The sequence below is a fragment of the Ambystoma mexicanum genome, chromosome 10, assembly GCF_040938575.1.
Source record: "Ambystoma mexicanum isolate Mex_15411 chromosome 10, UKY_AmexF1_1, whole genome shotgun sequence".
In the NCBI taxonomy this organism is placed as follows: Eukaryota; Metazoa; Chordata; class Amphibia; order Caudata; family Ambystomatidae; genus Ambystoma; species Ambystoma mexicanum.
In genome coordinates, this window is record NC_090932.1 from 809553311 (window position 1) to 809564901 (window position 11591).

Here is an 11591-nt window from a genome sequence, read left to right on the forward strand (position 1 = left end):
CCGTGAGCAATCGTTCCCCTTCCGGGAGGATCCTCGGCAGGTCTATCATCCGCTCTATCAGCGTCGGGAACCACACTTGGGCTTTCCACAACGGTGCTATCAGCACTAGCTCTGCTCTCTCCCTCCGACACTTCGCCAGCACTCTGCTCAGCATCATGAACGGAGGAAAGGCGTAATGCGTGCCGCCTGTCCAGTCTTGCAGGAATGCGTCCGTACCCCTCGCGTCTGGGTCTAGTCTCCAGCTGAAATAGCTGGATATCTGGGCGTTGAGACGAGACGCAAATAGATCCGTGTGTAACGGACCCCATTTCTGATCTATCATCTGAAACACTGATGGGTCTAGCTTCCAGTCGCTGGAGTCTGTGAGGTACCGGGAGTTCCAATCTGCTATCACATTCAGTGAGCCGGGTAAGTACTCCGCTGTCACTGATGTCCCCGTCCTCAGGCAATAGTGCCAGAAATCTTTCGCTAGCTCGGCTAGCAGCCTGGACTTCGTCCCTCCTAAGTGGTTTATGTAACGCACTGCCGATATGTTGTCCATCTTCAGTAGGACGCAAGACTTCACTCTGTCTCTCGTGAATGTCTTTATCGCGAAGGAGCCTGCTAGGAGCTCTAAGCAGTTTATGTGCAGGTTCAGCTCCTCTGCGCTCCATCTCCCTCCAGTTTGCAACTCTCTGCATCGCGCTCCCCATCCTATACGGCTGGCGTCTGACTCTATCACGAGGTCTGGCCGGTCCCCGAATATGGCACGCCCATTCCAGGCGTCCATATTCTGCAACCACCATTCCAGTTCCGTGATCGATTCCTGATCTAGTGGTATCGATTGATGATACCTCAGCCCTTGTTGCAGGTGTCTGATTTTCAATCTTTGTAAAGCTCGATAGTGTAAGGGACCTGGAAAAATAGCTTGTATTGAGGCTACCAGTAGGCCCACAATCCTCGCTAGGATCCTCAGAGATATGACTCTCTTCCCTAGACATGCTCGGATCTCTCTCTTGATATCTCGGATCTTCCTCGCTGGAAGTTCCAGGGTGGCTTTCCTCGTGTCCAGGATGAATCCGAGAAAATCCAACCTCTGTGCCGGCTTCGTATCCGACTTCTCTGTGTTCACTAGAAACCCCAGTGACTGCAGGAGGTCTAGAACCCACTGTGTCTGATATTCCAGTGCCTTCTGATCTTCCGCTAGAAGCAATAGATCGTCTAAGTATATGATCAGCCGAATCCCTTTTTCTCGGATGGCTGCGGCTACTGGTTTCATCAGCTTCGTGAACGCCCAAGGCGCTGACGCAAGTCCGAATGGCATAGTCCTGAATTGCCAGAATTGTCCCTTCCAGCGAAAAGCCAGAAATCCTCTGAACCGCTCCTGTACTGGGACTGTAAGGTAGGCATCCTTCAGGTCTAACCTGGTTAGCCAGTCTCCCTCCCTCAGGGAGTCTCTGAGCTGATGGATTCCCTCCATCTTGAAATGATGGTAAACTATCCATCCGTTCAGCTCCTTCAAATTTATCACCGGGCGTACTTTCTCCTTCCTGTGAAAACTTGGGACCCCGGGGCATCTTTCTATGGCTCTCTTCCTCACTAAGAGCTCTAATTCGGTATTGAGGGCTGCTTGCTCCCCTCTTGCTAGCTGCTGGCGCTGGGGGGCTCCTGTCTGCACTGGGTCTTGGATGAACTCTAGCTGCAGACCTCTGACGGTTTGCAAAATCCAGGCATCGCTGCAAAGCGCGCGCCAGCTTCCCCAGAACCTCTTTGTTCTCCCTCCCACTGGAGGGTATGTTATCGCTCTTACCTGGTGTAAACCCTTGGCCTCGTCCGAAGCCTCTTCCTCGCCGTCCTCTGCTATTACGACCTCTGGCCGGGAAGAACGTGTCCTGTTGCCTGTTCTCCCAGTACTGGGCCCTGTGATTCGGGGGTCTTCTGCCTCCCTGTTGGCGACCGGTCGAGCGACCCCTGTAACGACCGGTCCCGGCAAAAACTCTCTGCGGGAAGATCTTACGGATGGAAGCTTGCGCCTTCTCCAGAGATGTGTATGTGCCTACAAATCGGCCCATCTCCTTCCCGAAAGTCTCTCCAAACAAGAGGCCTTGCGCTGTCTCCCCGGCCTCGTAGGATGCCAGGTCGCTGAGCTTCGAATCTATCTTCAGAAGCAATCCTCTTCTCCTCTCGGAGGCTATTGCGCAATTCGCGTTACCTAGGAGGCAAACCGCCCTTTGCGCCCATCCAGCTAGGGCCTCTGGATCCACCTCCTCGCCTGTGTCTTTCGCTCTTTCAGCTAAGTCCATGATCTTGGCGAGCGGACCGGCTAAGTCCAGGACCTTCTCCTGGCAACTCTTCCATGATCTATCAATTCCTTTACGGGGGTCCTTACTGGTCTTTGAAACAAAGGTGAGCATCTTTGGGTCCAATTCGGGGGCTTCCGCCACCTTCCCCGGTAAGTCCGGCCTGGGACATTCTGCACGAAGCCGCTGGCGGACTTCCTTGTCCAAGGCTTTTCTGAGCCTTGCTGTCATGTACTGAGCCACTCTTGGAGAAGGCTGCCAGTCGGAAGATCTCGGATTTCTGATGGCGTCCGGATCGAACATATCATCTTGCTCCTCGTCGAGGTGCTTCTCTTTGCGGGCTTTCTTACCCCCGCTGGGCGTAGCCCACTCCTCCTCGACTGGTTCCTCCGGCTCTTGAGGGGACAAGTCCTCCTCCTCTGGCTCTTCTTCCGAGCCTGGGTCATCATCTCCCACATTATCTTCCCCGGGAGAGGGGGTCATGAGGTCCGGCACGGCTTGACGCTGCAAATATGCTCTTTTGAGCTTCGCGAAAGCGTCGGCGACCTCCGGGGCCTTATCTCCTGCCCCATCCGATGGGCCCTGGGGGTCTGCAGAGGCTTTCCTCTTGCGGGCCTGAATACTCCCCTTAGACCCTGCTCCAGAGGGTTCCATGGGCAGGCTGCGAGTCGTCTTGGTGCTTTCCTTCGGCTGATGAAGCATAGCTTCTAGTGTCTCTAGCCTTTCTTGTAAGGGTCTCACCCCTTGAGCCACCGCATCTATCAGGGAATTCCCCAGCACCTCCTTGAAACTTGCAGCCAAGTCTAGGGACTGCTCCTCCTCACTCCACTCATATTCAGACATGATAAGGGGTGCTGCGTGCCTCGGTACCTGCGTGCAGGTGTCTTCTGCTGCCCACTTCCTGATAGATGCTCCCCTGAGACCTCTCCGAGTCTCCAAATATCTTAGATCTTACTTTTTTTTTTTTTTTTTTATATAGTATGTGGCTGCACCGGACTCTTCTTGGTATATTATGCCTGTGGTGGCTTGCTAGCTTTGTAAGTCAGCTGTAGGACTCTTTCCTTTTTTTTTTTTTTTTTTTTTATTATTCTCCAAGGCCTCGCTCCTGCTGCCTCTTATGAGGTAATGCAGGCCCACGCTCGCTGGGCGCTTCGCGCGCGCGAAGTCAGGACTCTCGTCCTGGAGCTTCGGATCGCTCCGAATGTGTAATCCCTTTCTGCTACAGCCGCGTCGCGTAATGTAAGCGACGCGGCTCAGCGCTTCTCTAGCTCCGCCCCCCCAAGGGTGGGGGGACTCTTCCTGGCCCTCCGCGAGGGCTCACCGCGTTCGGCGCACGGCTCCTCCCCCCCAAGGGAGGGGGCCCGCTGCAGCGTGCCCGCTCCCGCTGAGTGAGGGGAGGCTCGGGGAGCTCCAAGGCCCGGCGGGACACCCCTCGAGTGCCAGAAGTGTGGCACGGGGCTGGAGGCCGCCGGAGCTCCCGATGCTGCTGTGAAGCAGCTAATTAGATCGCTCCGCGAAGATGCGGAAATGCGGCGTTTCCGACTCGCAACGCAGTTCCGTCCTACCACGCATCAAACAAAACTTTATAGTACTGTCCTAAACACTGCCTCTCAGTGTAAACTTGTCGTGTAGGCACCTGAAGCCTTCCAGATAACCTAAAACCTACGCTAATGTACACAAACCCACATTATGCTAAGAGGTAAACAGAAAGTCACTTATCTGCTTGAAGAGCAGTAAAAGAAGAGGAGGAGCTCAGGGACAGGATATGGTCATAGCTGAGCTGGAGTAGGATGGACTACAGAGACTATGGGGATTGTAGTTCAAGGAAGAAAAAGTCTGTTCAGACTGTTTTTCAGCGTTTTGGTATAGTTTTGAGTTTGTTGAAACTGCTGTGGAGAGTAGTAGATTAAAGAAGTTGAAGCATAATGCTCGCCTCCAGTCTTGCCATAGAATTGCAAATGATGCGCCTAGCATATGACTGCTGGAGCACAGCCAGCCACTTAGAGAGGTACGAGAATGAAGCTGTTTTTTCCCGCTGATTTCTGTACATGAAAGCCCTCCTCCAAGCCTGAATTATCAGATAATTGACAAGAGTTCAAATATTGCGTGTTATGCAATAGGATTGTGGGAAAGCTAATCGTTCCCTCGCTTTTGTAGGAGCAAGAGGAATGTTGCTTCATTTCAGTCTGGTATTATATCTCTCTGGTAAAGAGCAGTCCGAGTTCAGTCCCAGGGGCACATACATCAAAATCACAAACCTATTTCAGTAAATCTATTATTAAATACGATACGCTTACCCGAAGTCTGAACTTGAGAATAGAAATGTATGCTGTGATCAGCAGGACAATTCACTGCACGAAGAAAAAAAAAAGCACATCCGTTCACTCACCTGGCTCTGAAAGCCAAATCTGGGAATAAATGCTGCAAGTAATATGCAGAGATGAATTTCATCCTGCAGCTCGCCTGGTTTGCTTCCTGGGAGTCCTCTGTTCAAAAAGCCCTTCTGGAAAGCTGGCAGCCTCCGAGTGACGACTAGGTGGGAAAGTTTAAAGCAAGCAGCATAGACAAAGAGATGGGACTGCCACTGGCCTCTTCTTTATTGATGGAAAATGTACTGGAGAACAGTCGGCCATCTTGCACGACAATACTGCAGCAATGTGTAAGGCAGGGGGCTGCGGGTGGAGGTTGGGGGGTTACGCCACTGCCTCCATCCCACAGCTTCAATTTAAAAAAGAAAAAAGGTATTTATTTTACAATTCGTTTTTTTATTGTTTTTACAGATTTCCCCAAAATGTTTCTTATAATGCAGTGGTTGTGAGCGAGACCGCATGTGTCATGACGGCGACCCCTGGCAGTCCCAGAATGCCATCCCTGGCCCTCAGCCTTTGAGGTGATGGAGGATTCGAAGACTGACGTAAGCTCTGCTCCTTATCCACTTTCAGGGCACAATGGGGTGACTCTTGCTAAGGACCAAGACCTGCCACTCAGCACCCAACCAACATAGTCTTGGAGAGCAGAAGCTGAAAGGACTCGCCCTGTCCTACAGCCCCCATCATCTGGATGGCTGGATCAGCCAGGTTCTTTTTCCACCACATTGAATCAGTCATAACGTATTCAAATACTGTTCACCACACTTGCACCTGAGGGACCTTCCGGTGCTTCTTTTGGCAGTTCATAGAACCTTCGCACAACCATTGCTTTGCATCACCTAATCTGGCTCAGTGTCAAATTGTTCCAAGAGGATCACTTCAACTGATCAGCTCCAACAACCTACTCACTGTGTGACCCAAATCAAACCACTGCCTCTTGAACAATGCATCGACTCACCAAATTCAATGCATCGAGCCAACAGACCTCGACTCAAACCTCTGGAGCATTGCTTCAATCGCTGACCAGTACCAGCAATTGCCAATGTTTCGAACAGACTCTCCCCACAATCTGACCTTGGTCAGCCATCTAAACTGCACGACCAGAATGTTGCACTCACACTGCACTGAGCTCTCACTCAACCCCACTAGATGCCAGATTGAGCTAGACTCAGCTTGCTTGACTCGCTGCTCCCAAACCTGATCTGACGTTAACAGCAGTACAGTTTGAAGCCTCCTTTGTTGCTGTTGAGCCACTTAACATTGGGTTAAGGTACTTTGAACTGGCCATGTACACATGGACCACCTTTTGGGGCCGTAGACACTGTCTAAGTCCCTTTTCCACCCTTTCCCAGTGAAAGACATATCCTATTGAATTTCTGTTGTATCCCCTGCCTATTTTTTCTCCCTGCTGAAAAATCAGAGTGCAGCACTATTACAGTCTGCATTTCTCTGTCTTTCCTTTACAGCGGTGGGTTTTTATAGTGTGTTATCATTATTTGTACATTGGTGTGTTTAATTAAAAGTATATATATTTTAATATAACCTTGATTGGACATTCCTTTAATTTTGTACTTTTGTTCTTTGCTATTTGGTTTGCTAGTGGATCACATTCACACTCCTGGTGAGAGTAAAACATTCCCTAGGCCCACGTTACCACAAAAGGATAAGGAGGTATATCGCTTGGTTGGGCCTGGTTTACCTTCATGATTGGAATCACTGTTGGTTTGTAGAAGTTTGGGGCTGAGTAGGCAGTTCAGCCACTACTCATCCTTGTGCTCCTGCAGAGCAGAAGCCATTTTGTCAGATTTATAGTGTACCACTGTGAGAATGTTTTGCGTCATTGCCCAAAGAGAGCCAATTTGATATGTGTGCACGGCTCATACACCATGGACGTATCCAAAGACCCCAAGATGGTGCCATCCTTTTATTTCTATCCATCTTCATTTCTCCTCCCTTTTTCACATACTTCTTTATTTGTTCTCCCTTTCCTTCTAATACTTCCAACACCGTTTGTCTACCTCTTTCCTGGGGCATAGGAGAGAAGTAGATTATGGAGAGTACAAGGCACAACCTCGGTTGGGGACAATGCAGTGATTTTCGTGACAAAAAGAAAATAATGTCAGTGTTTTAGAGAATGTTAAATCATATTTCTCAATGTATGAATACCAATTTTATTGGGAAGGCATATTCATAGGTACTTGATATTTCTTAAATGGGGGCCACATGGAGGGGTCCTTTTGGCTTGCAATTGTTGTCCAAACCTCTCTAATTTGTATCCTAGGGTAAACTGGTTCCTCCCTCCTGGGGGTTGTTTAAAAGTGACTGTGAAAACTACCAGTGAGAGTGTGCCTTTTTGCAATTAATTTTGCCACAAAACACTGCTGTGGTTAAAATAATATAGGTCCCTCTTGTCAGTCTCAGCGGAGAGGCCACACCAGGGTTTAATGGGCATGGCATCCGAACACCTTCCTCTCGCACTAGGGCTGATTTGCAGCACACACAGTGCATCCATGTATAGTTGTTTCCTACATTATATAATCCTAATTCCTGCCCACCCACTTGTACTCTTATGAAAATGTTACTCGTACCTCCATATAGATACAGAACTCAGATTGGCAGCGGCTGTCACAGAATGTACAAGTGCTCAAGTAAGGATACACCAGAGAGTTTGGAAGCAACGCCGAAGGCACACATACCATAGTATTGATAGAAGATGTGAACTAGAAGTTATTAGGAGGGGGCACGTACCCGAACATAGTCTGAGGTTAGAAGAGGGACATGGTTTTCAGGTGGCGTTGCCTTGAGTGAGCCAAAAACGAATTGCTTTGTGGTGTTCAATATGCGATAGACAGGATTATTCATGAAGCTACAGTGAATCCATATTAGTACCCGGCACGCGCGGCTGAACAGGAATACCGTGTGGTGATTGTCTCATTTGCGAGCCATACCACACGGTATTCCCGTCCACGCCATGCGTGCCGGCTACTCTGTTCCCGGCGAGGGGCGTGGCAGCCCCTCAGCCAATTAGGAGGCTCGAAACGGGGCAATCCCCGCTCTGAGCCTCCCCATGGCTGGAGGCTTCCTTCGTCCCCCGCCGGGGCTAAGTTGTGGGATAAGTTCACCTGCTTGTATTTATTGTTTGATGCAGACTGTCCAATTGTTCTTCACGATGTGAAGTACATTTGGAATTCTATAACAACAAGCAAGGTGATTGTTGTGTAAAATAAGCAGACCTGAAAATAAACTCAGCAAATGTCTGTGGCGTTTAGTCATCTCTCTTCGGTTTAGGGCCCATTCTCCTTAAATAAATTAATTAATGAACAGAAAGAGCAAATAGTAGGGTAAAGAAAGCCACCACAGTGTGAGGAGGCAAAACATGTGTCCAAGGGAAGCGCAGTGCTATATAGTGAGATGAGATCATCTATCCATAATCAAAGTATCGTCCAGTGCCAACGCCAGGAGATGGACACTACCACTTGGGTTCCACTGCCTTGAATCTGGCCACCTTATCACCTCGCTTCACTATCATACACACCATTGTGTGTGGTCGCCTACTTCCTACAACCCTTATTTATAAGAGCAAAGCTGTAGAGCTGCACTGCACTGATGCTATGTTTGTTTTTATAACTGGCACTTTTGGGGCCGGTACTTTGTTTTGTAGTAGGGTCGGTGCCAGTATCACGAAAGCTTATATTCAGAGGTTTAATCTCGTATTCCATTTAAACTTTCATCTGCTCCTTCACTCGGACTTGGTCTCCCCCTGATGACTGACTCCCTGACACTCTGACACTGAGGGGGGGTTGTCCAGCTCCACGTTTGTTATCCCCGAGACTCCATCAAAAGAAAAGGACTTAATGCCACAGGTCCCAATATGCAAAACAAACATGTGCCTAATTTGTCTAAGGTGTTAATAAGCAAAGCACAAAACAAAATGATTATTGTGTGGCTCACACAATGGAAAACGTGTTCTCATAACACACAAACAGAAGGAAGCCATATTGTGATGTGCATCTTGTGATATTCTCTGCAACAACTTTTTAACACACTGAGCTTTCTTCTGAAACGTCATGGCTCTCGCCTATTGACATGCATACTATTTTTGGTTATTGCTGGTGATTAATATATTCTACACAGGGTGTTGAAAATGCCACATAGATTCTGCCATAGAAAACACCAAACTATGTACTAGTTTGAAAGCATATCAATGCATAATGAATTGATCAGATCAGAATTTAGCTGTCATCAACAGCCGGGCAGCCACATCAGGTCACTATAGCATTCCATGATGTGTTTTTTATGTTTGGTAAAACAATGTCCACCAATATATGTCCTTCAAGCAGCTAGATGGCTACCCTTTTGCCCACCCATTAAAGATGTTCCTTAAAGATGGTATGAGATGTCACGAATATATTCTTCAATCATCTCTTATCTATCGTTTATATTCATGCATACCTCTCCCATCTCCATACTCCAATGCAGTGTGTAACAATACTGTGAGATTCTTATCCATAAACTCCTTACACCATAGGGACAACTATCTCTTAATACCTTGCTATATAGCGTTCATATTAAGCCAATAAGTTGTGAAAGGAGAGGCTCTCGTCAATTAAGATAAATCTTCCATATCATTTTAGTCAGAAAAGTCAACCCTAAATCGGCTGCGGATTGTTCCATATCCTTCCCACACCAATGCACATTTTACTACAATTACTTTAAGTTTCTTCGTAGTTAGAAACTTTGAGAAAGCAGAGATCTCTTTTTGTAGAGCTCATTGTATGGCCTATTTACATACAGTTATCTGCGTGTAAGATTACTTGGATATATGTGTTGGCAACCCTGGGAGGATCTCGTTTCACATCAATAAGAACCTGTTCTATTTTTTAACTAGCTTTTAAAAATGTTGCAGCACCAAGACACAGCCCGGTCTTGCATCTCTAATGAAAGTTAACACTTTTGCTTTTTTTCTCAGGACAGTTACTCTGTCTCAAAGTGTCATACTGTAATATTGTGTAAGACTGTTTCTCACATATAGTTAGATTCTCCTCACTCGCACAAGGTTATTTAAACTCCCAAAGTTGGATATTGTAACTCTTAATTTTGTTTATTCACAATTCTGTCCTTCTAAGATTCATGTACTTTCAAGTATCTTAGCACTTCTCTCAGCCTGTAGTCTATTTTGAAAGTTCTCAATACCCCTATCTCTTTGCCCCACTATGAGGCACTAGATGTTTTCTGAAATCTTTCAATGCCTCTTTACATTTCTAAATATCATCAATACTTCAAATAACCCTTGCGGCCTCTAGGGGCTTTGTAAATCTTCTTGATGCCCCTCTGAGATTCCAGATGCCTTTCATGCTTGACATCGCCCTCTAGGGCTGCACAGTGCCCCCTGAGTTTCCAGGTGCTTTCAGGGTCTTAGTGGTTCTTAAGGTAGTGACTTTTCTTTACGGCAGCCAGGTACTGGAAGTAAGAGATGGTCTCCATCAACCTCTCAATACACCAGCTCGATATTTCCTCCTACTGCTCTAGATGATGACTCACTGACTTCCAGCAATCTTGCTCTTCTTATACCCATCACCTTGAGCTCTGATTTGTAGGAAGTTCTCGTCCTTTTTGTTTTGTTTTCTATTGGCAAAGGAGGTTCTTAAGCAGTGCCTCGTTTTCCATCACAAACTGGTCATGATCCCTGTCAAATAATGGGGGAAGGCCATGTGATACAAAAAGCTCAGCTATCTTAGTTTCTGTGATCTAGCTTTTGGGAGCCACCATATGTATTTGCTAAATTTTGGAGAGAGATTGGTGAAGAATCATTGTTTTTAATTCACTGTTTTATGTTTTGTTACTGTGGGTCCTTCCTAACACTATACAAATATGACACAGAAGTAGACAACCTATACAGATGGAATAGCTGAAAACACAAAATATGTGCCTGCGACCCATTGGTTTACAGATATTCCTGGTATCCAAAATGTGCTATGGGGATTGTGGAGACAGAACACACGTTACTGACCTTGTGAAACAAAACATGGTGTAGACCCATATCGCAAGATAATATGCCTCATTATGAGTTTTGTCACTAAAGCCTCATTTTGAGATGTGCCTCACAGGTGCTAAGCATCTTCATCAATTTGAAGTACCCCTGTCAGGCTCTATGTGCCTTCTAAAACCTCTCAGCTTCTCAAGTTATAGTCATCTTGCACACTTCTCAGCACTCCCCCCATTCTCTAAGACATTTCTGAAAAATATCAATGCTTCTCTCACGTGCAGGTGTTTTTCAGGATTCTCAGTGCCCCCTCAGTATTTCCTCCGACTTTTTAGGTGCTTTCAGGGTGTCCAGGGGTTCTTTAAGCATCAACACCTCTGTGTGGTCGCCAGGTACTGGGAGTCAGAGACTTTCTCCATCAGTCTCTCAGGGCACCAGCTGAATGCTTTTTCTTCCTCTTCCAGATGATGACTCACTACCTTCTAGCAGACTTGCTTTTCTTAGCTTTCCAACTCCAGAGGTTGAGGAAATATTGTGCAGGAAAGCCCTGATGAGTTACTGACAGGCCATGATGCCATCATCCAATTTACTCCTGAGGAGAGGCCCATTTATTCCAAGCTGAAAATGCCCATTCTTAGGGAGTTTTGTAAGACCCTTCAGCAATATCTTGGGTAGACTTCTAGAACCTGTAGAGGGACAACCAAACTATTATAGAATTTGCCTTTTTTCCCTTTAAGTGCATGTCTAAGTGGTTAAGCAATTGGTATTATTATTGACATATTTAATTATATGTACATCCTGGTTGCTTGAGACAATATTCCTTTTTTGTGTTCTAATATTTATGTTGAGTTTCCAAGATACAACAGTACAAAACAGTAAAACATGACAACAATGAACCAAATCACTTATAATTATGACTAGACAGTAAATCTCCACATCTTCGGTAATGGAAAGTAGAGG

General features: G+C 46.8%; 1 protein-coding gene across 1 annotated transcript in view; it reads right to left on the reverse strand.

The window, feature by feature from the left end:
• The window catches only part of SPTSSB (serine palmitoyltransferase small subunit B), a 406770-nt gene extending 401988 nt beyond the window's left edge, over nt 1-4782 (reverse strand). The window contains exon 1 of the mRNA XM_069618475.1: nt 4669-4782. The gene's annotated coding sequence lies outside the window, so the exon portion shown is untranslated. The remainder of the gene's footprint in view (nt 1-4668) is intronic.
• Between the last annotated feature and the right edge of the window lie 6809 nt (nt 4783-11591).